The sequence below is a fragment of the Dasypus novemcinctus genome, chromosome 6 (assembly GCF_030445035.2).
Source record: "Dasypus novemcinctus isolate mDasNov1 chromosome 6, mDasNov1.1.hap2, whole genome shotgun sequence".
In the NCBI taxonomy this organism is placed as follows: domain Eukaryota; kingdom Metazoa; phylum Chordata; class Mammalia; order Cingulata; family Dasypodidae; genus Dasypus; species Dasypus novemcinctus.
The window spans coordinates 72,150,421-72,175,938 of NC_080678.1; the positions used below are offsets into that span (position 1 = coordinate 72,150,421).

General features: G+C 37.0%; 1 protein-coding gene across 14 annotated transcripts in view; it reads right to left on the reverse strand.

The window, feature by feature from the left end:
• JMJD1C (jumonji domain containing 1C) overlaps positions 1-25,518 on the reverse strand; it is a 336,090-nt gene that overhangs the window by 221,561 nt on the left and 89,011 nt on the right. For 3 of the 14 annotated variants that reach the window (XM_071215821.1, XM_071215816.1, XM_071215814.1), the window contains exon 2: positions 23,158-23,293. The exons of 10 other annotated variants lie outside the window; for them this stretch is intronic. The gene's annotated coding sequence lies outside the window, so the exon portion shown is untranslated. Of the gene's footprint in view, positions 1-5,917; positions 5,968-23,157; positions 23,294-25,518 lie in introns of those variants that run through there. One more of the 14 variants, XM_058298906.2, reaches the window with a different exon arrangement.

Here is a 25,518-nt window from a genome sequence, read left to right on the forward strand (position 1 = left end):
CTGAAGCGCAGAGCAAAAAATCTCCATAAAAGATTACATCTACTACAACACAAACATAAGTAAGCACTCCAAATCCCCAAGAGCTGTACCCCTAAAAGTAAAATGTTAGCCTTTATACTTGCCATATAACCTGGCAATTAAACCCCTAGTTATCTAAAAAAAAAAAAAGACATTTTCACAGAAATATCTGTATGCCCATTTTCAGGGGTGCATTATTCATAATTGCCAAAACATGGAAACTTAAATATTTAGCCATCAATTAAGGAAAAGATGTCCAAAGTGTGGTACAGTCATATAATGGAATACTGTTCAACAGTCTAAAAGAAATGACCTACTGATACACATGACGACGTGGATGAATATTTTAAAAAATTATACTAAGGAAAAGAAGGCAGACACAAAAGACTACCTATTGCTCAATTACACTTACATTAAATACCAGAAAAGGCAAAACTATAGTGATAGAAAACAGATACAAGGCTAGTAGTAGGAACTGAAGGCAAAGGGATATAAGAAACATTTAGAGAAAAAGTAAATGTTGTAGTCTTGTGTGGTTACACAACTAAACATTTTCCCAAAAAGTGGCAGGCTGTCAATTAAAACAGGTGAATTTTATTGCATAAAATTAGTTAACATTTAACTTAGTCATCAAAGTAATATAGCATCAAGGTAAACCCTTCCACCAGTAGAGTTGCAAACTGTTATTACTGACCTTTCGCTTAGAGATAGTGGCAAAAATCATATTTAATGATACACAACCCACTGGGTTTTACACTCAGTGGTAACTTAGCTTTTAAGGGATCCAGATGAAAGCTGGGAAGAGTCTCTGTTACTGTATTAACAACATCCATTTTACTATGTTATATTTACCAATTTTTTTTAGCAGTATTAACAGGGAACCTTCCATTTTGTGTGAAGTATTAAACTCTTAAAAAAAAAAATTACAAATATGTCCCTTACTTTAACACCCTTTATTAGCTTCCAATGGTATTAGAATAAAATCTAAACTCCTTATGCTCGTTGACAAGGGCCTAAAGATCTTGTTTCGGCAGACTCCTATGACCATGCCACTTCCACTTGTCCCTTACTTTACAGATACCATGACTTTCACCTTCTTCCTAAAACATCTCAAGTTCATTGTTGTATCAGGGGCCTTATTATGTTTGCTGTTCCTTCTGATTAAGATGCATTCAAGTCTCAACTCAAATGACATTTCCCAAATAGTCCTTCTATGATGACTCTACCAAAGCCAATATCTCCTTGCCTAATCACTCTCTTATAGGTATAAGTGCTATGAAGCTATTTATCACCCTCATTGCACTTATTAGTATATGAACTTTCTTTATATATTTATCTATGTTATTTGTCTGCTAGAATAAGTTCCTTAACATCAAGGATTCTGTCTTCCTGCTATATCTACCACACCTACAAAAAGGCTTAGCGTACACTACACAATCAGTACATATCTATGGACTGAATGACTACATACTGACTAGTTCAACGTGGACTCTTAAAATCTCCACTGTTGCCCCTAAAACACCTTAATCATATTTCCCATCTTTTTCCAGGAATGGCCAAAAGTGATGGTCTTTGTCAATTGTAATAAACTTATTAAGACTCAAGACAGGCTCAAACACATTAAACTCCAATAGTGGTTTCCAAATAGTGGTTTCCAAATTTTATTTTTAAATAAAACTAGAACAGTTCTGGTTTAAGTATAATTGGAAGAACCTGCCTGAACAATGTTTTACCACCAATAATCATCAACTGAAGAAGCTCCTGGAAGATCTGTGAAAAACTCAGGACATAACAATATACACTCTGTAGGTATAATATACCAATATAACCCCATTTTCAAATCTGTCTTATCTATTACTTTTTCTTTCATTACATGTTTAAGGAAGGAGGAGAAACAGTAAGTCACCAATTGGGTAAAATTTTTTAGAGGGGCAAATAAAAGTTCAATTGCAAAGAATGATTTTTATCAGTAACCAAGAAAATGCACATCTAAAAAGCAAAAAAAAAAAAAAAAAAAATATATATATATATATATATATATATATAGCTTTCACTTTAAATAAGCAATGATTTTTCAGCATGACAATAACCTGTGTTTTCAGGAAACATGATGGTGAATACTGGATTAAAATCATGGTAGAAGTATAAATTAGTACAAATTTCTGGAGAGAACCATGGCAAAAATCCTTAGTATCTTTTCTCTAATTCTATTTTTAGAAAATTTTCTTTGCAAAATAATTTTGCATTTGTATATAATTTCAGGAAATAATTAGGAAAAAAACCAAAATGACTGACAAGACACACTATAGGCCCTTGATAAACTACATGGAATCATGAGTCACAGAGGAAAACAATTATAGGTTAAAATGCTGACAACATACTTTTTCTGAATAACTAGAATGTCAATTTATTATTTAAAATTATAAACACACACACACACAAAACACCTAAAATATAGCTTGCTGCACTTTCTCAGTCATTCATTCTTTGGTTAATTACTGACAGTGCCTATTCAGTAACAGTCACTTGATTAACACAGCACTTTAAGTAGACAGTAACCTGCAGACAATCTCTTACACCTGTCTATAGACTGTTGCTCTTAGTCTATATACACTTTTATAAACACTTTTATTATAGAAGTTTTCAAATATATAAAAAATACAAAGAGTAGTAGAATTAATCCCCATGTATATGTCATCCAGCTTCAACAATCAAGAACATATTGTACCTCTAATTTCAACTATTACTTCCCCCCATCCTTTGTCAAATTATTTTAAATTTTGAATTTCCAAACATTAGATAATTTTATTGTTTGTATCTCTAGAAAGTATGGGCTTCTTTTTTAAATATTCACTATAATCATTATCAAACCTTAAACAATAATTTTGTAACATCAAATACTATCCATTGTTCAAATTTTTCCAATCTCTATAAATGCTTTTTGACAGTTGGTATATTTGACTCAGGACACAAACTAGGTCTACTTGCTGCCTTTGGATGTAATGTCTTTTAAGTTCTATTCATTCCATAACAATTCTTCCTTCTTTTATTTTCATTTACTTGTTAATGTAAATAGATCATCTGTCCTATAGCATTCTACATTTTGGATCTGCCAGATTGCATTTCCATGATGTTAAAACGTTCCACTTTTCTCTATATTTCTTGTAAACTGATAAACCATAGAGTTGTTTACTTCATCAAATAAGAGGGACACAAAATGTCAGGCTATCTCTTTTTGTGATACAAGATTGAGCAAAAGTTGAAAGTCTATTAATTTGTCTATCCTCCCTTTATACCAGAAGGAAAAATTCCTTCAAAAGCATTAAGAAAACTGTGTGCTTGGTCAAGGAGGAATCATAGTAGAAGGGAAGCATAAATTAAATAGCAATGATAGGAAACAGCAAAGAAATATTTTTTGAAACCTAAACACACATCAAGAGAAAAGGAGGGAAGTAGATGTGGCTCAAGCAGTTGGGCTTACGTCTACCATATAGGAGGTCCAGGGTTCAATGCCCAGGGCCTCCTGGTAAAGGCATGCTGGCTGGTGTGGTAAGCTGGCGCACACAGTGTGCTGGCCTGCATGGAGTGCTGGCCCACTTGGAGAGCTGACGCATCAAGATGACACAACAGAAAAAGACACAGAGGAGCTGATGCATCAAGATGACACAACAGAAAAAGACACAGAGGACAGAATAAGAGACGCGGCAGATCAAGGAGCTGAAGTGGGGTAAGAGAATGATCACCTCTCTCCCACTCCGGAAGGTCCCAGGATCGGTTCCTGGAGCCGTCTAATGAGATTACAAGCAGACACAGAAAAACACACAGCAAGTGGACACAGAGAGCAGACAATGTGGGGGGCGGGGTGGGGGGGGGGATAAATAAATCTTAAAAAGAGAAAAGGAAATGGACAGACCAGTCTGGAGCCATGCTTCTACTTTTTAAAGAAAAAAGGTCAGTATCTTCAAGAAACACAACAGACCACTCTCAGCTAGAATAGGTCCTATCACTCTTAAACATGCATTGCTTATTCAACGTGCATGACCTTTTGAAAGCTTCAGAAATGTATTTCTAACCTAAATTTCAGATAAGTATCAATTTAGCAAAAGCAACAAAGAATAAAGTACAAGGTTCATTATTTATAAAACATGAAAAAGGTAGTACACTTCAACCTAGTCACAGATGGTCAGGATTCCAGATAATAAGTGCATAGAGGTTATTCTGTGGGAGATATTGGGGAATGATATTCAGTGTTATGGATCATTACTTTCATGTTGTGCATTATACTGTAAAAAGCATATTCTTTCAAGTTAGAACCATAAGATCTTCAGTAATAAAATTTCTTTGAGCCTCAGTTTTTTCAAATTAGTAAAATAACCTAACAACGAATACTTCAGACGACCCAGTAAGAATTAAACAGGATAACGAATGAAAATCACTTAGCAAAGTAACTAATACTTGGTAAATGTGAATACCATCAATGTAGGTTTCTCTCTTTTTTTCCCCCTGACTTTGAAGTAGGATGCACCTGACCAGAAAGGAAATGTTTGGCCTAAGATTTGTCATCATGATCAAGATAGCATTGTACTGAGATCTTAGGAGAAAGGGTACATAAAGTGTAGAAACAGCACATCTGATTTTAAAAAGAACCATCAGAGAAATTGACCAGTCTCATTCAAAACTGAGAAGGTAGAGAAGACAAGAAACAGAGAGACAGAGAGTCAAACTAATATTTCTAGTCTCAGAGTAACTTTTAAAGTGTATTTGAGAATTTAATATAAAGAGGTAAAAATTATCTCTTTGATATGAAAATAAAAATAACAAGAAAAATGAATTTGTGAGAATATAGCAACATGTCTAAATAATTTATCTTTCAAAAAAAAAAGGGGGGGGTACTAAGTAGCAGAAACAAAAGACATCAAGAAATCCATGAACCCAAGAGTAAGAATAAGGCATTTTGGGAAGGAGAACAAAGGCAATAATGGTTAAAAATGTGTTAATGAAAATTTGACCACATAGAGAATTGTTTTCTAAACAACAAATTTTAAAACGGTCAAAGAAAAGTCAACTATGTGAACAATTGCTCTAATTCCTTTTTTTTTTTTTTTGGAAATACAATCCAAAACTGCTGTAATGGATAAAAATCAGTATTTCAAAAAGAGAAAATAAATATTTGGGTACCAAAACATAAGAATACTATACCATTTTTAAATTTTGAAAGTATATACTTTTATGTACATTCAACTCATTTTCAGTATTTCATTTCTCTCAATTCAATCCTATGAAGCAGATATTATTAGATACATTTTCTAGCTGAAAACATCAAGACCCGGAAAGATTAAATTATGTATCCTTAGTTAACATAGAGCAAAGCCAGAACTCAAACGTCATTTTATTAATACCACATATAGCTCCAAAAGGAACTATTCAACAACATGGATGGGAAAATGAAAAGCAAAGTTATAATTCTGAATTATATAGATGTGAATAACTCTGATAAGAAATGAGGGATACAGTCCCTATGAAACTATAAAACCTAAGTGGAAGAGCATTATCTTCTTAATAATGTGATTCCCCAGGGCCTGATATACAGTAGGAACTTAGCAGGTGTCACTGGATTGAATAAATGGAGGGGATGAGTGAGTGAAACAATGTGGCTACATATAGTTTTTTGCTGTCAGATTTTAAAAGAACACAAAAAATGGAAGGAGGGAAATATAACTAAGAATACTTTCAAATAATAACAATACTGTCAAAATGAACTAAATTTTATACATAACAAAGAAAATTTTAAAAGGCTCATTGGCTGCATAAAAGAGGGTGAACTAAGAAGCAGCAAGAATATTGCATGGGAAAGATGATGTAATGTTGACAGATGCAGAGAGAATAAAGAACTACTCACACCTCCTGTTTTGCATCCATCTTCTCCACCAAGGAGAATTGAGTAGAAAACTGGAAAAGGTAGAAGAAACATAGTTAAAAAGTAAATGAAGTTGAAATGAGAACAGAAGACAGTTAAGTGAATACCTAGCCACTTCTTAAATTATTGTCTATAGAGCCTATATAATCACAAGCATGAATTAAGCATGCATTTCTAAAACCTTGTGTATAATCTATAAAATATCAGAGAAAAGGGAAACTGTTCCTCAAATGTACTGATTTTGAAAATGAAATTTTTCTCACAAAATATTTACCAAAGAAACATAGAACCTTAAGAATTAGAAAAGCTCTTGACAATCCAGTAATGTCAACCTCTAACAAAAGCCTAATGTATCTGGAAGATGGCTTGTAGGCATTAAAAAAAAAAAAAAAGGCTACCACTAACAAGACAATTTTATTTCAATACAAGTGATACTAAACATTTTATCAATACATTTCTTCTATTTCAGTAGATTAGTTTAACTTTATGTGCACTGTTACACTGATTTTAGCAAAATATTGTGGGGAAAGATGCTCCAACTATTTTTAAGAGAAAATGAAAAAATATAAGTTCATTAATAGCACAGAAAAACAAGGTACCCAAAGCTGGATAAACAACTATAACTCACAGCATTAACTAAGCTCTAAATTCAAACCGGTAGAATGTCTTCAGAAGTGTTCTCAGGCAGAGTTCTATCTTCACACTTTAATCAAGATACTTGGAAGACACAAAAGTCAGATTGTGAAATGAATGTAAAAGATTATGATATTGATTTTAAAAGTTAAGAAGAATAATTAACATGTTGGGTAATTAGATCAGGATTCCAAAACATTTCAACAGATTGGAAAAATGGACAGAATCATTTTAATATATTAAGATAGCAAGAGTAGTGGCAACTGACAATGAAAGAAAGGAAACAATGTAAATCAGTATTGGGGAAAGCTGATAATCACTCTAATTTATACCACAGAAGGCCACAGAGGTTCAATATTGGTTGGGGGTCAAAGCAGTGTTAGTAAGACAACGGTTCTTTTTTTTTTTTTTTTTTTTAATTGACTTTGTAATAATATTACATTAAAAATATATATGTGAGGTCCCATTCAACCGCACCCCCCCACCCCCCCTCCCCACCCCCCAACAACACTCGTTCCCATCATCATGACACATCCATTGGATTTGGTAAGTACATCTTTGGGCACCTCTGCACCTCATAGACAATGGTTCACATCATGGCCCATACTCTCCTCCATTCCATCCAGTGGGCCCTGTGAGGATTTACAATGTCCGGTGATTACCTCTGAAGCACCATCCAGGACAGCTCCATGTCCCAAAGACACCTCCACCTCTCATCTCTTCCTGCCTTTCCCCATACCCATCGTCCACCATGTCCACTTTTCCCAATCCAATGCCACCTCTTCTATGTGGACATTGGATTGGTTGTGTCCATTGCACCTCTATGTCAAGAGGAGGCTCAGATTCCACATGGATGCTGGATGCAATACTCCCATTTACAGTTGTAATCACTCTAGGCTCCATGGTGTGGTGGTTGTCCTATGGTCATGGCCGATGGGGTTAACTACCAGGGCAGATGGCCCCTCTTTGGAAATGGTGTTTATGTGTGATGAATCTGGACTCAAATGGGATCTCCCTTCATAAGACTTTCATGCTAATGTGCTGGAGGTGCAGTTAATGTTGGGGTTTAAGATATATTTAAGGGATTTGAATCTCTGGACTGACAATGTGATAGCCAGGTCCTGAGCCTCAACAGATTCCAGCACCTACAATCTGATCTATTGGAAGAAGGACAACGGTTCTTAGTTCAATGAGCAGCTGACTGCCAGATATTTCCCTGACTCTGGAGCCTAGCAACTGCAGCCTTTTCCACTTTGGCAGAAGAGCCTTATTTCCTAGAGAAGGTTTTCAGAGGTTCTCTGTAGCAGAAAACAAGTATCTGTATCATTAAAACAAGTTGACAGCAGAGATGGCTACTAAAACAGAAGAAAAAGTAGAAGTTTACATAACGAAATATGTTGAGGCTCACCACTCTTCTTCCCATCCCAGTCTTATTCTCTTACTGGGACATAACTTTGAGAGCCAGAGAGACTGGTAGATTCCTCAGGGAAATCTGGTAAGTTTAAGATAAAAGATCTAAGCTGACATCAGTAATTACCCAAGGAAATGGTTTGATCTCCAAATATATCAGCGACAGTCAACAAAGCCTTTCTATCTGCTCAGAGCTCACAATCCACTTTTAGTGTTACACTATTAAATATGAGTGGTCAGAAAAGATCATCAGATATTCCATGGGAGGAAAACATGTATATAAAAAAGAAACTAAACACAGAGAGAAAAAAGTGACTGGAAGAAAAAGAAAAACTCAGAAGGTGGGGGAAAAAATCTTTTAAAGAAACCCAAAAAAACAAAACCTAACCAAAAGACAAGAACAGGATGCTATTTTTAAAAGGACCATTTGGAGAACAAAAAGGAGCTTTAGGAAATTAAACTATGACAACAGAAATGAAAAACTCAATAGAAGGTTTAGAAAATAAAGCTGAAACTTTTCCCAAAAAACTAGAACAAAAAGATACAGGATAGAAAAGTTAAAGAAAAAAAGAGGACCAGAAAGGTCCAACATACCAATATAAAAAGTCCAGAAAAGAGAAAAAGAACAGAAAAGAGGGAATCAAAGAAAACAATAATTTCGAAGAACTGAGACTAAGTTTCAAAAGCAACTTCACAAGAACAAAGCACTATGGATGAAAATCAATGTACACCTAAGGAATGCCATTGTGAAATTTCCAGAGACGATCCCACAAGCTTCTTTCACAACATCATCAAAAAAAGATTAAAAAATCGAATGCCATCTGACCTTTCAAAAAAGCAACATTAGAGGAAATTTGAAAGACACTGGTTGATGCTTTCAAAATTATTAGGAAAAACCACTTAAAATCTCTAATTCAGAAAGAATCGAGTTTGAAGGAAGATGAGCAAAGCATCAGAAAATGTCCTAACAGGCAATCCTTTTTCAAGAAACACTTGAAAGATATACTCTACCGATAGAAGAGAATTAACCAAGACTCAGTATCCAGGAAGAGAAATTAATAAAAGAGAGAAGAAAAATAATAATCAATATAATGATGAAGCAAGATCACAAGTGGTCTAGAGAAAGAGAGCAGACTGGAGAAGACATAGGGGGCCCAGGAAATATTTCTTAAAGCAGATAAAAGTAATTTAACTGAATGAAATAAAGGGATTTTACAAAACTTGAGGAGCTTCTGTTTAATCAGTGACAAGTACATAAAAAACTCAATACAGGAGGAAAATGTAAGACAAGAAAAACATTAATATATTTTCCAACAAATTAGAAGTTACCATGGTATATACAATGCAGCCGACCAAAAATAGTATATATGAAGGAAAAATAATGTAAACATCAGGTATACATCTATCCAAAATTATAACTATACTGTAAGTACAGTGGGTCCCAAATTTCTCTAGTTTTTACATTTTTGTCTACTCATGATATTCTGGAAATATGATTTCAAAATGTTTTTTATGCTTTCTCTTCCTTCCCAGGCAGGTTAATTTTAGAAATTCCTACTGTTCAATAAGAAGCATTAGCATTTCAAAAGAATGATCACTGCGGAACCACTTATAACTGAAACTTTGTTACATACTAAAAGAAAAACCTTCATGGACAGAAAGCTCCAGGAGGATGGAACCATCAGGCCTGGGTTGTTCAACAGCAGAGTTCCTAGCATACAGTAGGTCATCAATAACTCTTCGAGTAAATGAAAAGATTAGACGAGAAACAGTCTTATTCTCTGGAAATCTTAAATGGTCTGAGAGAGCCCCTTTCTAATACAGTTGGAGGCACTGTCAGATATTTCTCAGAGAAATCAATGACAATTTGAGCCTAGGCATTCCTAATTTAAAATATTTTAACCATTTAAAGCCCAAAAGACAAGGACACATTTATGTCATATATAATAAAATGTCATTTCACTTAGACACAAATTTACTCATATGTACTTCAGGGCTTTTGTGCAGAGGAAATTAATTAATTGGTGAATGAACTTAATTGACCACAAAAGTATCCACTGATAAATCTGTGGATTTCTCTGAAGTCATCACATCTTTCTAAATCTATACTTAGTCTAATACAAACTAAAACTCAGTGTAATAAAATTAACCTGCTCCAAATTAACTGTTAGTTTTGTGAAGGACATGAAGAAAAAGTGAAGAGGTAAATGAAAGTGATGGTATTTGAGTACCTTTACCAATGAAAATGCCAAGGGCCATAGAAGGAATTGGAGACAGGTTCCTTAAGAGTGCAAAGGCACAAAGTAATTACAGAGCCAGGACTAGAAATCTGTACCCATAACTACTAATTTAATCTTTCCAATATATCACACGTTTCCACCTTGAGCTAGCACCTACTATTGTTTTTTTTTTTCCATTTTTTAAAATTAGAGATGTTGTAGGTTTACAAAAAAGTCATGCATAAAATAGAATTCCCATATGCCACCCTATTATTAACAACTTGCATTAGTGTTCTACTTTAGTTACAATTCATGGAAGAACGTTTTTACAACGGTACTATATATACGGAGCCCTTGTACTCTCTATATAGCCCAGTTTTATCATTGTTTATACATATATATATACACACACCATTTTTTACAATAAGGTTGGCTGTGTTGTACAATCCTGTTTTTTGAAAATTTTTTCTCTAGTAACATACATACAATAACCTAAAATCTTCCCTTTTAACTACCTTCACATATGTAATTCGGTGTTGATAATTACATTCACAAAGTAGTGCTACCACCACCACCAAGCATTATCAAAACTAAAATCAACCAAATTAGAAGCTCTATACAACTTAAGCATTAATTCCCCATTTCTTATCCTACCAGTGGACACATATTATAGTTACTAACTCTATGAGTGTGCTTATTCTAATTATTTTCTATTAATGAAGTCATACAATATTTGGCCTTTTGTGCCTGGCTTATTTCACTCAACAGGACATGCTTTCAAGGTCCATCCATGCTATTGTTCATATCAGATCTTTATTTCTTTTTAAGGCTAGATAATATTCCCTAGTATGTATATATCACATATTATTTATTCATTTATTGGTTGATGGACACCTGGTTGCTTCTACCTTTTCACAATTGTAAATAATGCTGCTATGAATATTAGTGCAGCACTTGTTTTTTTGTTTATTTATTTATTTCTCTCCCCTCCCCCCCCCCACCCTGGTTGTCTGTTCTCTGTGTCTTTTTTGCTGTGTCTTCTTTGTCCGATTCTGTTGTTGTCAGCGGCACGGGAACCTGTGTCTCTTCTAGTTGCGTCATCTTGCTGCGTCAGCTCTCCGTGTGGGCAGCGCCATTCCTGGGCAGGCTGCACTTTGTTTTGCGCTGGGCGGCTCTCCTTATGGGGCACACTCCTTGCGCATGGGGCTCCCCTACGCGGGGGACACCCCTGCGTGGCAGGGCACTCCTTGCGCACATCAGCACTGCGCATGGGCCAACGCCACATGGGTCAAGGAGGCCGGGGTTTGAACCGTGGACCTCCCATGTGGTAGATGGATGCCCTAACCACTGGGCCAAGTCCGCCACTAGCACTTGCTTTTTAAAGACAAAAATATACTGGGCCTTGGAAACAGGACAAGACGATGGAAGAGTAAGGAACTTCAAGAGTCAGCTCACCCTACAAGGAAGTTAGTAATTACCCAGAGCTACCTAAATCAGCTCTTTGGGGCACCCAGGAGACAAAAGAGCATCATGCAACATCATTGGAAGAACAGGGGAGACTGCCCATCTGCAGAGAAGATTCGTGAGCAGGGAACTCCATGCTGTGAGGCTGATGCCCATTCCTCCACTGGTGGAACAAGACATTAGATATCCCCTAATTTGAGCTGGAAGCTCTATTTCCCAAAAACGGGGGAGGAAGAGATGGCTGGGCACCAATAACAGGTACAGATTAGTAAATTCAGCTGGCTAAAGTATAATCCTAAAAACAGCTCAAGTATAAACCTATTCAACTTGGAAAGAGGCTGGTAACCTTGATTTTAACCCTGCCTCCAGCATGAGGTGAAATGGGGCTGACTGAAAATCAGAGTTATGTTAGGGACTGGTTTTATCTACCCAGGTCAGCTTGCAGCCCTAACCCAGGCTCCAGCCCCTCCTCCAGAAAGGAAGAAGCTAGGGGGACCTGTAGCAGCCTCTCCAGACAACTGCAGGTGCTTTCTCCTGGCATGGGCAAACCTATCGATGCATCTCTGCCCGCAATATGATGGGGGGGGAGGGGGTATTTCCTGAACCTCTCTGGGAAACTGCAGGTGCTTTTGGACCACATGAACTACTACTGTTGGGCACTCTTGTAGTTCCTTCCCCGCCCCTGACAGGACAGAAGGGACTGTGATCGCTCAGCCTCTCCAGACAATTGCAGTTGCTTTCAGCCCAAATGAACAAGATTACTGGACACATTGGTGGCTCCATCCCTGCCCCTGAAAGAGCAGGAGCAGGAACAGTGCTCCATCACCCTCTCAGAGTAATTGCAGTCACTTCTGGCATACACAAACTAGGTTATTGGACAAATCTGTGGCTCCATCCCCACCCCTGACAAAGCAGAATGAGAGACAGGGCTCTCTTACTCTCTCCAAGTAACTGCAGTCACTTTTGGCCTGCACGGAGTAGATTGCTGGAAACACTGGAGGCTCCATTCCTGCCCCTGACAGGTGAGGAAGGGGTCCGGTGTTTCATCAGTCTACCTGGAAAATTGTCATCAGCTTTTAACTTTTTTTTTTTAAGATTTATTTATTTATTTATTTATTTCTCTCCCCTCCCCACCCCACCCCACCCCGGTTGTCTGTTCTCTGTGTCTATTTGCTGTGTCTTCTTTGTCTGCTTCTGTTGTTGTCAGGGGCACGGGCATCTGCTGCCCACACCTATGGCTCCATCCTCCCACCCCTCCCCCAGACAGGGGATGAAGTAGTGGTGGAGATCTATCAGTTTTTCTGGAAAACTACAGATGGTCTTGGCCTCAACAGCTTGGATTAACTATACAAAGCTGTTGCTCCATCCCTACACTAGGCAAGGAGGGAAGGTGGGAAAAGCTTCATCAGTTCCTGAGGCAAAACGGGCAGATTCAGCCTCCATGGCTCACAAACCCAACCATATCCTTAGATGCCATTCTGCACAGAGAAAGGGAGAAAGGGCAAGAAACAGATGGAAAAGAGCTGAAACATTCAAACCAGCTAAACACAAACCACTATAAAGTTCCAAATTAAGTTAAACAAGTATCAAAGAGGGGCTGTAGCGCAAAGCCAATCAAATAGAAAGCCAGACTAAAGAGAGAAAAGGGGTAAAGAATAAATACTTATAGTAAATCAGATGCTAAGACACTAACAAAAAGTTACAATCCATAACAAGAAACAGAAAGATATGGCCCAGTCAAAGAAACAAGCTAAGCTTCCAGATAATGTAAAGGAGTTGAGACAACTAAACATAGCTGTATAAACGAATCTCTGTAATAAATGTAATGAGATGACTAAAGAGATTAAGGACATGAAGATAACACTGGATAAGCACAAAGAAGAATTTGAAGGCATACCTAGAAAAATATCAGATTTCCTGGGAATGAAAGGCACAATGAATTAAATGAAAAATACACTGGAGGGGAGTGGATGTGGCTCAAGCAGCTGGGTGCCTGCCCCCCACATGAGAGGTCCTGGGTTCAGTTCCCGGTGCCTCCGAAAGAAGAGCAAGACAGTGAGCTGACGCAATGGGCTGATGCAACAAGACGATGCAACCACGGACACAACAAGAGACAAAACAAGCAAGAGGGTGCCTTCCTCCCACATGGGAGGTCCTGGGTTCAGTTCCCAGTGCCTCCAGAAAGATGATGAGCAGACAGAAACAGCACACAATGAACAAATACAAAAAGAAGTTAGCACAAATAATGGGGGAGTGGGGTGGGGTGGGGGCAGAATAAACAAATCTTTTTAAAAATACACGTGAGTCATATAACAGCAGATTTCAGGAGGAGAAAAAAAGGATAAGTGGGCTTGAAGACAGAGTCTCTGAAAGTGAAAATACAAAAAGAATAGATAAAGAATGGAAAAAATAGAACAGGGTCTCAGGGAATTATGTGACAGCAAACATGTATGTTATGGGTGTCCCAGAAGAAGAGGAAGGAAAAGGGGCAAATGGAATATCTGAGGAAATAAAGGTAAAAAATTTCCCAACCCTATTGAAGGACATAGATATGCATGTCCAAGAAGTACAACGTATTCCCATTTGAATGAAGCTTAACAGACCTACTTCAAGACACATACTGATCAGAATAACAAAAGCCACAGATAGAGAATCCTGAGAGCAGTAAGAGGAGACTGATCAGATACAAAGGATGTCAAACAAGGTTAAATGCTAATTTCTCATCAGAAACCACGAGGGCAAGAAGGCAGTGGTAAGATATATTTAAGATACTGCAAGAGAAATATTGCCAGCCAAGAACCTTATATTCCGCAAGACTGACTTTCAAAACTGAAGGTCAAATTAGAATATTCACAGATCAACAAACACTGAAAGGGTTTGTAACCAAGGCACTTGGCTTTCCAGGAAATACTAAAGGAAGTGCTACAGCCTGAAAAGACAGGGAAGAAAGGCTTGGAAGGGAGTCTAGAAATGAATATTATATCAGAAAAAGTAACTAAAATTGTAACAATACTGGTGGAAACAAGGTAAGACAGATAAAACCCAAATTTAAAATGGGTAAAGTAAGAACTGCCTTTACAGTAATAACACTGAATGTTAATGAATTAAACTCCCAAATCAAAAGACACAGACTGGTGTGGAATGGATAAGAAAATATAAGCCATCTGTATGCTGAGTAAAAGAGACTCACCTTAGACCCAAGGATACAAACAGACTCAAAGTAAGAGGCTGGAAAAGATATTCCAAGTATGCAGAGACCAAAAAAAAAAAAAAAAAAAAAAAGCTGGAGTAGCTATACTTAGATGATAAAATAATATAGGCTTCAAAAGCAAAGCTGGGGAAACGGACTTTGGCCCAGTGGTTAGGGCGTCCGTCTACCACATGGGAGGCCCGCGGTTCAAGCCCCGGGCCTCCTTGACCCGTGTGGAGCTGGCCCATGCGCAGTGCTGATGCGCGCAAGGAGTGCCGCGCCACGTAGGGTGTCCCCCGCGTAGGGGAGCCCCACGCGCAAGGAGTGCACCCATAAGGAGAGCCGCCCAGCGCGAAGGAGGGAGCAGCCTGCCCAGGAATGGCGACGCCCACACTTCCCGTGCCGCTGACGACAACAGAAGCGGACAAAGAAACAAGAAACAAGACGCAGCAAAAAGACACAGAAAACAGACAACCGGGGGAGGGGAGGGGAATTAAATAAATAAAAAAAAATAAATCTTTAAAAAAAAAAAAAAAAAAGCAAAGCTGTTATCAGAGACAAAGAAGGCCATTATAGCCATTATATACTAATAAAAGGGGCAATTCAGCAGGAGACAATAATAATAACAACTGTATATACATCTAACAAGGAGCATGTTGTAAGTCACATGAGGCAAACGCTCGCAAAACTGAAGGGAGAAACAGATGTCTCCACAATAATGGGAGAATTCAAACCACCACTTTTATCACTGGATAGATTATCTTGGCAGAGGATCAATAAAGAAACAGAAGGCTTGAATAATATGACAAATAAACTAAACCCAATACATACAATGGAATATTACTCAGATGTAAGAAGAATCTAATTGGGGAAGCATATGACAACATGGAGGAATCCTGAAGCTATTGCATTGAGAGAAATAAGCCAGACACAAAAGGACGAATATTGTATGGTCTCAGATATAAAAATAAAATAAAATACAATGAGTAGAATTATGGAGTTAGACTATGAACTGCTGGTTAGTAGGAGATGGAATGAGACATGAGAAGGGGGAGAAGTGCTGAAATGTATACAGAATGTTTAATAAGGTCAAATGTAAATATGTGGAAATTGTTGGACTTGCTAGTAATTATCACAATGAATGTGAGAAACACTGTTGACTTATGGATGCAATTATAGCTGAAATGAGAGTCTAGCAAGTTTAATGTCAGTTGGAGGACAGGTGGAGGATAATATAGGGAAGGTATAACAATGATTTTGGAAGTAGTTAAGGATTGTGGTTAATAATATAAATATAGGAAAATTCTACTACAGGGTGTTAAGAATGTGTAAAACATGGGAAAAATAACATAATTTGTGGCCTCTAACTAACAACAACGCTGTAACAGCAAACACAAAGTTCTTTTTTTTTTTTTTTAAAGATTTATTTATTTATTTAATTCCCCCCTCCCCTCCCCCGGTTGTCTGTTCTCTGTGTCTATTTGCTGCGTCTTGTTTCTTTTGTCCGTTTCTGTTGTCGTCAGCAGCACGGGAAGGGTGGGCGGCGCCATTCCTGGGCAGGCTGCACTTTCTTTCGTGCTGGGCGGCTCTCCTTACGGGGCGCACTCCTTGCGCATGGGGCTCCCCTACACGGGGGACACCCCTGCGTCGTGGCAGAGCATTCCTTGCGCGCATCAGCACTGCACATGGGCCAGCTCCACACGGGTCAAGGAGGCCCGGGGTTTGAACCGCGGACCTCACATGTGGTAGACGGACGCCCTAACCACTGGGCCAAGTCCGTTTCCCACAAAGTTCTTAATATACTAATTAAAATGGTGAAAAAAAAGAATATGGGATTTGGTTTTTTAAGATATAAATGCCATTCAGCCATTTTCTTCCTCTTCCTCATTTTGTTTTCATTAATAAGACAATCATTTAATCTTTTTGTTCATCTGTGTATCCTTCTGAACACCAGAGGAACAACTGAGTTAGGAGCTGGAATCAGATGAGATAAAAGTGCCTGAAAAAGAACTTTTTAGGAGCTTCCATAACTTATTGAGCTGCCTTTTTCTGTTTTTATTTTAGTGAATTTGAAATAAAGTTGGTAAAAAAACAACCACCACCAAAAAAACCTCCTTTCTCATGGGGAAAAAGCCCATCACATCTGCCTCATGCTGCTGTATAATTTCTTTCTTCTGCTTTGCTGGGAGACAAAATAAGATATCAGGAGATAGGATAATAGCAGAGGCATTTTATGTGATATATACGACAATTCTTTTAACTTGAGCACGCATTTAAACTTTTCTCTCTGCATTTCTGCTTCAACTCACATTAAAGGCTGAAAGGAAACAGCCATGAATATCTGTGATGAAAATTAGAGAATTTCAAAATAACAAGCACCATTAAATCCCAGATAAAACCAAGAAAAATGAAAGAGAACTAGATTAAAGACTGATAAATACTTAAGAAATGGAAAACCACCCACTTTTACAGAGATCTGAACTTTCAGTTTATCTGTATACTAAGTATTATTCGGAAGTAGTTAATAATTAAGAAAATTTACCTACCGTGTCTTTTTTTTTTAAAGATTTATTTATTTATTTCTCTTTTCTCTCCCCGCCCCAGTTGTCTGTTCTCTGTGTCTATTTGCTGCATCTTCTTTGTCCACTTCTGTTGTTGTCAGTGGCATGGGAATCTGTGTTTCTTTTTGTTGTGTCATCTTGCTGTGTCAGCTCTCCGTGTGTGTGGTGCCATTCTTGGGCAGGCTGCACTTTCTTTCGCGCTGGGTAGCTCTCCTTATGGGGCACACTCCTTGTGTGTGGGGCTCCCCTATGGGGGGGATGCCCCTGTGTGGCACGGCACTCCATGCGCGCATCAGCACTGCGCATGGGCCAGCTCCCACAGGTCAAGGAGACCCTGGGTTTGAACCACAGACTTCCCATGTGGTAGATGGATGCCCTAACCACTGGGCCAAGTCCACTTCCCCCATTTGTGTCTTAATGAAGAGTTTCTTTTAACTTCAAAAAGTATACTTGACTCTGTATTTATATTTTTGATTGAGAAATTTTAATTTACAGAACTTAAGGCTAATCAGATCATCACAAGACTAGAGAGGCTATAGCCTCAGTTTCCTAAAGGCTCTCATTTAAGTATCTTGCCCAGAATACAAGTCTAGCATATTTAAATGATACAAGAAAGATCTAAATTCAAGAAAATCACTTTATCTGATATTAGATAAAATAGAGAAACAAGAGAACAAAACAAGGGAACAAACAAAAATTCATTAGATGAACTGATAAACAACAGGTTGGTCTTCCCAGCATGGCACCTTTCTAAAAAGTTCAATTGTAAATCTGACTAGATAAATTTTTGCCTTACAGTACTATTGACTCTATAACCTAATCCCGTCTCATGAATACTGCTCTACTCCCTTGTTTTTCAAAATAACTTCAGGTAGACAGCAGTATGAGTCTGTGTGGAAATACGGTTATTTAGCAAATCCCACGTAAATTTATGAATTAAATGAATTTAGCTCTCATACAAAGTGACATTACCAGAAACTGTAGTATCAGTATATAACATCACAGGTATTATACACAGATGAGAAATATTTCATTAGACTTAAATGGATAAATATTAATGCCCTTTCTATTCATTTTTAAAAGTCACCAGTTTGTAAAATTAGTAACATTTCCTACCTAATAAAACCTTCTACATATGGGAAGTAGATGTGGTTCAAGTGATTGGGCTTCTACCTACCACATGCGAGGTCCCAGGTTGAGTTCCCAATGCCTCCTGGAAAAGGAGAGTTGGCATGGCTGGCAGGTATGGTAAGTCAATGCAACAAGATGATGCAACAAAAGAGACACAAAGAAGAAAGACAATGAGAGACACAACAAACCAGGGAACTGAGTGGCTCAGGTGACTGAGCCACTCACTTCCACATGGGAGGTCCCAGGTTCCGTTCTCAGTGCCTCCTAAAGAGAAGATGAGCAGACAGAGAGAGCACACAGCAAATGGACACAGAGAGCAGAGAGAGACCGCAAACAACGAAGGGGGGTGAGGGAATAAATAAAATAAATCTTAAAAAAATATACCTTATATGTGCCTTTTACCAGAAAAGTGTCAATATGAAAGTTACCATGATGTGGATAACTTATTAACAGAGAAAGATGTAAGTATGTGTGTATATATAAATATGTGTGTGTGTATGTGTGTGTATATATATAAGCTTTTATACATGAACGTATCAAACTGGTTTTTACTTGTAACATAACTGTTATCAGTTAATGGCTATTAGTTTGGTTTGTGTGGATTCAGCAAAACTATATCACATGTATTTTGACATTTTCAGTTTTAATTTAGCTTAGTTTTCATTATAACTCCTGATAATGAATCTATTAAAAGAAAATATATATATTTTTTTATTTTTTAAGGTGATATGTAGGCACATGCCATCACTTACTACAAATCATAGCCCTAAGGAAAAACTATTTCAATGTCTATTTGCTAAAAGGTGCTGAAAGCAATATATCAGAAATGAGCTGGCTTTTAAAATGGGGATTTATTAGGTTACTGTCTTACATTTCTGAGGCCTAAATCTGAGGTCTAAATCAAGGCACCATCAAGCAATGCTGGCTCCCTGAAGTCCAGCACATGAAAGCATCTGCTGGTTTTTCCCTTCTCTTCCAGTTTCATTGCTTCAGCTTCTGGGCTCCTTTCTGCCAGGTTCTACTGATTTTAGCTCCTTGTTCTTCTAGCTTTCTCCCTCTGCTCCTGTGGCTTTTCCTCTGCGTCTCTCTCTCTGTATCCATTCCATTTATAAAGGACTCCAGTAAGAGGATAAAACCCACCATGGGTCATGTCCTACTGATGTAACCTAATCAAAAAAAAGTCCCACCTATAATACGTTTACAGCCACAGGAATGGATTAGTCTTAAGGACATGATTTTCTGGGGTACATACAGTCTCAAACAGTCACAGTATCTAAGATCAAGACACATAATATTGTTATAAAACAGTAAAATGTAACAGAATTTATATTCCTTAAAATTTCCTTAAAATAAAAACTTTTATCCACATTTCACACAATGAAAAGTAATTGCAATGCAGGAAAGGATTCAGTCTGGCAACTGCTGATACTGACAATTCATCACTTAATTCTCACTAAAGGCACTCTCTTCCTCCCTTTTCCCGTACACTCAATTGATGAAGTTGAAGAAAACAGTGTTTATGCTGAATCTCTACAACTAAACAAGTGAAGCTATTAGATCCTCTTAAAAAATAAAAAAAATACAAACCCATTCATTAGAGAACAGGCTTTAATGTAGATTTGTGCAATATCCTGCTACTAGGTAGGAATTCAAGTAGGATAACTACTCTACAGTATATTTTATCTCTTGTAAAAAGTCTAGGGGAGAGGATATGGCTCAAACAGTTGAGTACCAATTTCCACATGGGAAGTCCTGGGTTTCATTCCCAGTGCCTCCTAAAAACAAAAACACAACAAAACAAACGAAAAAAAACAACTTAGGGGAGCCGATATGGCTTATAGTGTTTGAGTGCCAACTTTCCACATACAAGGTCCCAAGTTCAATCCCTGGCACTGGTATATCCAAAAAAAGTCTATACTTTAAAAAAGATACAATTAAATAATAACAATAAAATTAAGAGAAACCCACAGTAATGTAAAGAAACTACAAAGTAACCAATCTTTTAAACCTTAATCACCATTAATTTCACAGTCAAATGTATTTTAAACCTCAAAAGAAAATAATATCCACACAATGAATGGATTTTTTGCAGATTTTTTAAACACACATTTTTAAAATTAGCTGTAATGAAATCCATAATGTGGAAAAAGAATCTACCTCATTTTTTTTCAAAATTTTAAACATGTTCTTTATATTTTATAAAGCTTCTGATATTGTGAAAAAGAACTGGAACATTTCTTTGGCATGTTATTAAATCACAGAAACGTCTGTCAAATAACAAGGGGGGAACTGTCTATCTACTTGGTTGCTCATACTATGCTGGCAATTCCTCTAACATGTGCTCAAGGTCAGATTTCTACTGCAGGGATCTCATTAATGGGACTATACACTTCTCCTCTCCACTATGAGAAGCTAAACAATTTTATGCAAGTAATGAAACATACTCTGAGACTTCCAATGAACTGTAACGAGTCTAACTCTTTCTTAATGAAGAATTTACACCTTTAAAGAATGATTCTAAAATTCTATCGGCCTTTTATTCTAGAATTGTTTCTTAAAGTTCATGAAGTGGGCACATAAAATTCTAATTTTAATTTACTAAAACTACATAATTTTTAATTTCATACCTCAAGAAAGTGCAGTATGTCCAAAGGAAACTTTAAGAATAGTAATTTTAACCGTAACAATTAACATTTATAGGTATTACTTTGTTCTAATAACCTTAATAACTTTACATAGGCTTATAGTTTATTTCTAAAGAAAGACTAAGATTGGGAATATTTAAATACTTTCTATGGGTATTATTATTATTATTATTATTATTATAGAAAGATAAATAACCTATAAGTCTTAAGGAGCCTCATTCTGTTTTTATTCTGCTACAGAAGAAGCTATAAAATTTAGACATGCATCAGAATAACCTGGAGAGCGCATTAAATCACAGACTGCTGCCACACCTCGCTAGACTTTCTGACTCAGAATGTCTAAGGTAGGGTAGCAGATGTAGCTCAGTGGCTGAGCACTTGTTTCCCATCTACAAGGTCCTGGGTTCAATCCCCGGTACCTCCTAAAAAAACAAAACAAACAGAATGTCTAAGGTAGAACCACAAAATTTGCATTTCTAATGAGTTCACAAACAATGATCATACTACTTACTGTTCTGGGCACCACACTTTGAAAATAACCATGTTAGAGGATACCTGTAACATGCATCCAGACAAACTATCTCATCTATCCTGCACAGTTTTCAAATTGATTTTCCTTTAATCCCACTTAAGAGGCTTTAATGGTTGTTCAAAAACCTCTCGTGACTTTCCAATGCCAACTGTATAAAATCCAAATTTGTTAACTCTGATATAAAGGTATTGCAAGAAATACCATTCAACTTGTAGAATCATTTTTTCCTTCAAAATTCAAGGAGCCAGGCAAAAGCCAGGTAGTATTTTCTCTACACTTATGACATATCAGACACTGCCAGGAACTGAGTTACAAACAATAAAAGACCACCTCTAATGAAGGACATACAGGTAAACAAATATTTAAAATACCATGCAACTAGTTAATTAATTAGGACCACTACCCTCAACAAACACCATAACAATGAAATATCTAGTTAAAATGTATGTTAAGGTGTTTTGGGGTTTTTGCTTTTCTCCCTAAGCCAAGGAATAACAAGGTAATGTAAGATTACTGGGCCAAGGTCCTGAAGAGATGACATACCCAGAGATAAATAAGCAAAGCACTGCCAAGGGTTTTTGTTAGGGAAATAAAATCCCAAGCAATCCATTTGATAGCCTCCCAGGTTAGATGAAAACAGTGTAAATCCAGGGCCCAACCTAAGGTAAAGAACATGATATGCCATATAACTGGGCTAAAACTCTATGACAGATTGGATAAGAGTATGAGTGAATAAGAATTAAATCAGTTTTTGCATGGTCTGCAGTCCAGCACTGAGTAATAAAGGTGTCCTGAAAAACCTTAAATCAAACTCAGAATAAGATAGTTAACCAGACTACTCTTATTCTGGTACCTGGAAAAATTAAATAGAAATCTTCTTTAAAGGAATATTATATAATCCCAGGCTTTAAGTTATTTCTAAAACTATTACTTTGAAAACAAGGCTCAGCATACAACCAGACATCCAGAAACATGATATAATAAAGTAACATGAAGCAAACTTGGCAGAATGCAGCTAAAGACTGCTGAAATGAAAAGGCTTAAATGCATATATTAAAATAGAAGAGAAGACGATAAAGGAACACACTTCAGAGCTCCATTCCCATCAGAAACTGAACAACCAGCAAGAACTGGCAGAAAGAAAAAAAAAAACCTCAGAACTCAAAAAAAAAAAAACCAGTTGAAGAATTACAGAAACAGAGTGAGCACCAATTTTTTAAAAAGGCCACTTAAAAGCATTAGGATCTTTTGGTGCCCTGACTAGCCATTCCTCCATCTTGCTCCACCTTAGCATGAAGCCAAACACACACTCCCAATGGGAATCCCTGGTCCTGATTCCAGAGGAATAGGGCAAACTTTATGCACACACTGGGAGACACGATGTCTGATTCAATATCTCTGGTGGGGCCCTGCAGTACTGAATGTACAAGAACTTACCTTTGCATGTAGAAGATGGTTCACAGAGCTTTCTTACAGAACACTCTGGAAGAGCAATCAAGTGACTGACTGTGGCAAGGGATTGCTAGGTGTAGGATATGCAGTGCAGTGTCCAGGACCGTGAGGAAACTGTTTCCTAGGGAAGAGCAAACATTTGTATCAATGTAAAAGGGGGTATTCCTTAGGCTAAGTGTGCAAGCCCAAGACAAGACGCATGCACTGAAAGGACCGGGAAGGACCCTTGACTTTTGCAGGAAGCTATTCTCTAAACTCCTTGTATAGATAAGCTTAAGGGACAACACCCTCACAGGTTAATGAGCAAAGACCTGGAAAGTTGTTTTTTGTTGTTATTGTTTAGTTTTTTGTTGCTGTTACTTTCTGGCATTCAAAGAAAGCTTTGCCATAAAACTAACCATACAAGCTTAAAGAACAAATGCTTCAGAATTTAGATTTCAATGTAACACATTAAAATATCTAAATTCCCAGGTTTCAACAAAAGGATATAAAATATAAAAACAAGAAGTTATAACCCCAGCAAAGGAGAAGATTAAGGCTTTAAAAACCATCAGTGAGGAGGATCAAACCCAGGATAGTCGAGAAAAAAACTTTAAAGAGTGGTCCTCGAAGAGCTAACAGAAAACATGGACAAAGAATTAAAATAAATTAGGAAAATGACACATGAACACAAAGACAGTATCAATAAAAAGATGGAAATTATGAAATGGAACAAAAAAGAGATGAAGACCATAGTAACAGAAATTAAACATTGTCAAGAGGTGAGAAAAGCTGGCAGGAGAAATAATCACTGAACTGGAAGAGAAAGACAACTGAATCATTTAGTCTAAGCAGTAGCAAGAGAAAGAATGAAAGAAAAGTGAGCAGAGCCAGAGGAACCTGTGGGACACTGTCCAGCATATCAATATACTCATCGTGGAAATCTCAGAAGAAGCAGAGAAAGGAGCAGAGAGAATATTCAAAGAAATAATGGTTGAGAACTCGCCAAATTTAAGAAAAGATATGAATATACACATTCAAGATGCTCAATGAACTCCAGAAAGGATGAATCCAAAAAGACCTACATTGCCTCTTGATGTAATAAAATTATTAAATACCTAAACAGAAAATTCTGAAAGCCAAAAGAGAAAAGCAACATACAAGAGTTCTGATACAATTAACTGCTGATTTTTCATCAGTTAAGAAAAATAAAAGATTTGGGTCAGTCAAGGGAAAATTGCAGAGAAGACAGAATTTTGAACTATTCAAACAAATTTCCTAAGTCAATTCAAGGGGATGGGGGAGAGTATGGATAAAGAGCTAAAGGATACAAAAAAGACAATGTGTGAGCATAAAGAGAATTTGAAAGTTTAGAAAGAAATAAATTATGGGAATGAAAGGCATACTAACAGAGAATAAATATACACTAAGGGCATAAAACAGCATATTTCAACAGGTAGAGGAAAGAATCAGTGAACAAGAAGACAGGACAATCAAATTCAGAGGAAAAGATAGACTAGAAAAAACTGAGCAGTGTATCAGGGATTTGTGTGACAGCATGAAGTGTACAAATATATGCTTCATGCATGTCACAGAAGGAGAAGAAAAGCGAAAATGGGCAGAAGGAATACTAAGGAAATAATGGCAAAAATTTCTCAACTCTGATGAAAGACATAAATATACATGTACAAGAAGCACAACACAGTTTCAACAGAATAAACCCTAAAAGACCTAACTCAAAGACACATACTAATCAGAATGTCAAAGGCCAAAGACAGAATTCTGAAATAAGCAAGAGAAAAGTGATTTGCCACATACAAGGGATCTTCAATAAAACTAAGTGGCAATGTCTCATCAGAAACCATGGAGGCAAGATGATAACGGTATGATAATTTAAGGTACTAAAAGAAACTGTCCTTCAAAAATGAGGGGCAGTTTAAAATATTCACAAACATAAACTGAGAGAGTTCATCAACAAAAGGCCCACCCTACAAGAATTACTACAGGAGTTCTGCAGGTTGAAAGGAAAAAATAGGAGAGAATGACTTAGAGTAGTGTGAAGAATTGAAGATCTTCAGTAAAGGTAACCAAAAATTAAGTAGCCTTTAATTTCTATCAGTCAGAACATAATTAACAAGGCAAGGACTTATTTTCTGATAATGGACTCACATAATATAAAAAGGTAGCATGGGACAAAAACAATATAAAGTGGGATATAGGAGGTGATTACATGTATGTTATTGAAACTAAGTTTGTATCTTTTAAAATTAGTAGATTATAGATGTAGGTTGTATAATATAAAACCCAGAGTACCAACTAAGTATTTTAAAAATAGACATAAAAATGAGAAAAAGGTCAGTAAGATAC